Genomic DNA, 6,320 nt, shown 5'->3' on the forward strand with positions numbered 1-6,320 from the left:
CTCACACACCGTTTTATCAAGCAACAATACACTATAAATCATTCAATAGTTAAACTCAAACATGCCTAAAGTTCATTATAAAACCATCCCAAAATAAAATGTCCAATGTCCAAAGTCTAATTACAACCAAAATTAAAGTAATTCTCGGGAGTTCCACAATGCCCGATTATAGTATTTAAAACGTGTAATAAAGTCTCTACCAAGCCTAAATATCTTGGAACTCTCTCGCTCGGCTCCTCAACTCCTCAAGCCCAACGATTATCTGCACAAATTGTGAAGGTGCGAGCTTTAAAAAACCCAATGAATGTTAATAAAAACAACTAGTAAATCAACATCCAAATCATGCTTAAATCACATCCAATCAATCACCAATTATCAGCCATAATAATGAAACATGTCAATTTAATTTCCATATGCTTTATCAATATCAATAATAAATTATTCATGGCTTACAAACATCAAATGATATAACAATAATCACACAAAAATATATTGGCATACACTTCTCATGGCTTAATCGGGTGATAATACATCGGATAAATGGATCTCTAAACTCCCACAAATATTAAATACAATCCACCGAGTTGAGCGGGCCGAAGCACACGCTTTCTTATAGTGTCTCAAATATCCCAATGAGTGGAGTCTCATGCTCAACACTCCATTATATACTGCAAACAAATCAGTCCACCTAGAGCCATATGCTCACAATGTCACAAATAAAGGTGAGTCCTCACAAATCCTATTGCATGCCAACTATATCCAATAGATCCACCATGCATGTTGCCAATATATTCAGTCAAACATAGCATATAAACCAGTCATTATTGTGGTCAATTTAATGTGACAAAATGCTTATGTGTAACATGTAACATAGCCATTTAACATCCAATTAAATCAAGCATTTCATTTGCCATTTTCCAATATTCAATTACCAATTGGAACAACAATATATCATGATAAAAAACACTAGTAACCATGCTCTAATCATCAATCTAATTAGCCTAATTAAATTTCACAAAACCACTTAAGTGTTTACTTACCATTACTCAATAAAAAATAAACTCTTGTACATATAATATCAATCTTGCAAAAATTAGCCGTTCAACCATAATTAATCAATTGAAATCATCAATTAAGCTACTAATTAAACATAAATTAGGGTCAATTTACCAAATTACCCTTAGAAAACACTCACCACACAATTTATTCTATCACAAACAAGTAATCAACCAAGCAAATCCAAGCTTCAATTCCGGTTACACTACAGCAAAACAGGTTTTAGAGGCGTTTTAATAGAAAATGCCACTAAAAAGCGAATAGATAGAGTATTAGCGGCATTTTTTCAAAAACGTCGCTAAAAGATTAAGCCGAACGACGGCATTAGCGGCGCTTAATAAAAAACGCCGCAATAGATTGAGATTTAGCGGCGTTTTTCAAAAAGTGCCGCTAATACTCAATCTATTGCGGCGTTTTTGATTAATCGCCGCTAAAAGATTAAGTAGAACGACGTCATTTTACTTTGAGATTTAGTGGCATTAGCGGTGTTTTTCAAAAAGTGCTTTATCGAAAACGCTGCAATAGATTGAGTATTAGCGGTGCTTTTTGAAAAACGCCGTTAAAGCTCGATAACAATTTTAAGGTTTAGGGATTAATATGGGTTTAAGGGTTGTGGTTTAGGATTGATGGTTTATGTTTTATGATTTAGGGTTTTAGAGATTGTAGTTAAGGGTTTAGGGTTTAGATTAATTAGTATTTTTAATTATAAATAATCTCTTATATTGTTGTAAAAGAGATAATATTAATTTTAATATATTAAAATATAACAAATTATTTATTGAAAAATAAATAAAAAATATGATTGATATGGATAGGTAACTATCTATTTTAGATAAGACCAAATTATAACAAATTAAATAAGGTCTTATTTTTATTTTGATTTTATTTAATTTGATCATATCTCAAACCGACTTATAAACAATATAAATTAACTACACCATTCACTTACTTATGGGAAAGTTAAATTCATTTTAGTTACTTAAGTATGAAAAGTTACAATTTGATAACTTAAGTTACCAAGCTGTTAAAATCAATGTTATGATTTTCTCTAAACCTTAACGCACTAAACCCCTAAACCACTAAACCTTTAAACCCTTAAAACTCTAAACACTAGACTCTAACCCATAAATACTAACCCATTAACCCTGACTCCTAACCCATAACCCCTAAACCCATAAACTATAGGCCATAAATCTCAAACCCTAAACTATAAACCCTAAACTCTTAAATCATAAACCCTAAAATCTTAAAAATAAATTTTAATATAATATTAATGTGTATATAAATATTAATATAAAAGCAAAAAACAAAACACAAACAATGAAAGAGGTAAAAAAAAAGTGAAATGGCAAAATGATGCATTTGGCAAATGGAAGACTATTAATATATCAAAATATCAATCCAACATATATTTGAAGATTACGCTTATGTTTATGAAAATTATTTTTTCGAAATTAATAATTATCTCACTTAAATTATGGTTAGCAAAAAGTTGAACAATAGTGACGTTCTTTCTGACTATTAGTGGGTTTAGTGATTGGGGACTATTAGAGTATTATGGATTTAGGGTAAGGAGTATTGATAAAAATGAGAAAAAATCAAATGATTTTAAGGTTTAAACAAATAATAAGAATCTTGACATTTATGGTTGATAAACCATAAATTATACATATTTTTACCCCATGTTTAATGCATTTTATGGATGATTTCTCATTAGAATTGGTGAATTCGATGCTCCTAATACTTTAATGTCATGTTTTATACTTAGGAGGGCATAGGAGAGCGAAAAGAACGAGAAATGGGCCAAAAATGGAGAAAATGGGCCAAAGTACGAAATCAACACGGCCTAGACCTCCTCACACGAGCAGACCACACGGCCATGTCAATCTGGCAGAATTGGAGCACGACTCACACGGGTATAGCACACGCCCGTACCATTCTAACAGGCTTGAACACGGCCTAAATTAATCACACACGGGCGTGTCCCTGTTGAGCCCAAGTTAGGTCCAATTCAGAAAAGGCCACTTTTGAGGGCTTCTAGGCATTCCAAAGCTTATAAATACACCTTAGAGGAGCAAGAAAAGGGAGACGGAGAATAGGGGGTAAGGAATTACTCCAAAGAAGCTGATTGATCCATCTTAGAAGCTGGATTCATCATCAAGACTGAAGATCTCTCCTCAATTTCCATTCAGGAGTTTTGGATTTTCTTTATGTTTTGTATTATTTATTCTTCTGAGATGTTTTCTTATTTAGTTATAAACTAAAACCCCTAAATACCTAAGGGGATTGAAACCTAAGACGAATCTTGTTATTTTTTTCTGAATCGTATGATAAATATTTAACTTGTTCTTAATTATATGTTCTTAATTCTTGTTTTGATATCCCAGGATACTGATTCAAGACATGCTTTTATTCAGAGAAGGAATAGACCCTGTCTAAGAGTACTTTTGTCATAATTAAGCAGAGTTGATTGCGTGCCTAGAAATAGGGTGACAAGATTTTGCCGGATTAGGGTAAAACCTAATAAGGGGATCCATAGACCGAGTTAATGCAACCCTAGAGTGTTAATTAGAGAAAAGTCTCGGTTATTCAATCTAGGGATTAGACGTTATTAGTCTTCAATAAGGATAATAAGATAATTTAGTGATCTCTACGGAACAAGTTGAATGAATAAATCGTCCGATTCGGAGCCAGAATAACAAGTAAAGTCTAGGTGGATTTTTCCTTAGGTATTGTCTTCATTCAATCGATTTTCCCAAAAGCAATTCCCCAATTCTTTTCTCTGTGAGTTCTTAGTTTAGATAATTAGTTAATTAAAACAAAACCTCTTTATTCTTAGGCTAGATAATAAAAAGACAGTCATTACTAGTACTTTTAGTTCCTTTGGGTTCGAGAGTCTGGTCTTGCTAAAACTATACTACTGTTCGATAGGTACACTTGCCTACATCGCGATAATCGTTAGTTCAAGAACGAGTAATTATAAATATTTAAAACCTATCACGAAACCTCGCGATCAAGTTTTTGGCGCCGCTGCCGGGGAACTGAAATATTAGGAACACTCAATTTTTATTATTTTAGCCATTTATTTTTCTTGCAATTTAATTTAATTTAGTTATTATTACTAATTAACTTTCTTTTTCCTTCTCTTGGCAGGTTTTCATAGTTTATGACTAGAAGAAACCCGTCGGGACCATTACTTTTTGACGAAGAAATCGATCGCACAGTTCATAGAAACTAAAGAGAAATAAGGCGAAGCTTAATATACACGGAGAATGAGTAAGAAGATGATACTCAAGCCCCAACCGAAGAGATGGCTGAAAACCAAGGCAATCAGCTACCTCCTGCAATTGTGGCTAATCAAAATCCTGTTCCACAATTTTGAACTGAAACCTAACACAATTCGGATGATACAGCAGTTTGTTCAGTTTGATGGTTTGCAGGATGAGGATCCCAACACTCACTTGGTAAATTTTTTGGAATTTTGCGACACTTTTAAAATTAATGGCGTTTCTGATGATGTCATTCGTCTTCGGTTATTCCCTTTTTCACTGAGAAACAAAGTTAAACAGTGGTTAAACTCGTTACCACGAGGATCTATTACTACTTGGGAACAAATAACCGAAAAATTTCTACTAAAATATTTTTCGCCGGCTAAACTGGCTAAGTTATGTAATGATATCTCTTCTTTTGTACAAATGGACTTAGAAACACTTTACGATGCATGGGAGAGATACAAGGATCTATTGTGAAGGTGCCCTCACCATGGGTTACCTCTATGGCTGCAAGTTCAAACATTGTACAATGGTGTGAATCCTTCAACAAGACAAATGATTGACGCAGCTGCTGGAGGAACCATCAACAACAAAACACCTGAAGAGGCTTATGAATTCATTGAAGAAATGTTACTGAATAACTATCAGTGGCAGGTCATGAGGACTAAGCCAACAAAAATAGCCGGCGTTTATAACGTCGACTCAGTTACTATGCTGTCAAATCAAGTAGAATTTCTCAATAAAAAGATTGATGGTTTACTTGGTTCTACGCAGGTACATCTAGTAATGAGGTGTGACTCAAGTGGAGGAGGTGTGCATACAGAATATCAATCCTTCAATCCTACAACCGAAGAGGAACAAGTCCACTATATGGGTAACAATAACTTTAGATCTCAAAATAACCCATACAGTAACACTTATAATGCAAGTTGGAGGAACCACCCAAATTTCTCCTGGGGTGGTCAAGGGAATCAAAAGCCATAAAATCCTCAGGGTTTTCAACAGCCACCTTATCAACAAGAGAAGAAACCGAACCTTGATGAGATGCTCTCAAAATTCATATCGGTATCAGAAACCCATTTCCAAAATACCGAGACAGCACTTAAGAATCAACAAGCATCGATCCAAGGGCTCGAAACTAAGATAGGCCAGCTATCCAAACTGATCTCCGAACGACCACAAGGTAGCTTACCAAGTAATACTGAACCTAATCCAAGGGAGCACTTCAACGCAATTAGTACTCAAGATAAGAAAGGAGTCATTGCGCCTAAGCCAGAATTGATGCAAGAAACTGTGGTGAGCAAAGGTAAAAGTGAGGTAAGTCATAACAAAACGGTGAATAAAGAATATAAACCTCGTGTCTCATACCCTAACGCGACAAGAAAAGACCGCTCAGACGAACAATTCGGTAAATTCCTCAAACTTTTGAAAAAATTACATATTAACTTACCGTTTATTTATTGAAGCTTTGTCGTAGATGCCAAATGCAATGAAATCTTTAAAAGAGATTTTAGTAAATAAACAGAAGTTGGACAAAGCGTCGCATATGGAGCTAAACGTAGTCTGCTCAGCTATTCTACAGAATAAAGTACCCCAAAAATTGAAAGATCCAGGGAGTTTTACAATTCCTTGCTTAATTGGTAGTTTAGATATAAGTCATGCATTAGCTGATTTAGGGGCTAGTATTAATGTCATGCCTTACAAAATGTTTAAGCAACTAGGTCTTGGGAAACCTAAACAAACTAGGATGAGCATTCAATTGGCAGATAAAACTATAAGATTTCCTAGGGGTATTATTGAATATGTACTAGTGAAAGTAGATAAGTTCATATTTCCCGTTGATTTCGTTGTTCTGGACATAGAGGAGGATAATAACACCCCTTTGATTTTAGGGAGGCCCTTTTTAGCAACTGCTAAAATAATTATTGATGTTGGCACAGGTGAGCTTACACTTCGTGTGGGAGACGAATTGATCACCCTTCAAGCTCGTAA

General features: G+C 34.5%; 1 non-coding gene across 1 annotated transcript; it reads right to left on the reverse strand.

Annotated features, from left to right (window-relative positions):
* Positions 1–4,718: 4,718 nt before the first annotated feature.
* On the reverse strand, positions 4,719–4,825 carry LOC128286993 (small nucleolar RNA R71). Its single transcript, XR_008277693.1, has one exon. It is a non-coding gene; the product is annotated as a small nucleolar RNA R71 (small nucleolar RNA).
* Positions 4,826–6,320: the final 1,495 nt, after the last annotated feature.

Source organism: Gossypium arboreum, chromosome 13 (assembly GCF_025698485.1).
Source record: "Gossypium arboreum isolate Shixiya-1 chromosome 13, ASM2569848v2, whole genome shotgun sequence".
NCBI classification, from domain to species: Eukaryota; Viridiplantae; Streptophyta; class Magnoliopsida; order Malvales; family Malvaceae; genus Gossypium; species Gossypium arboreum.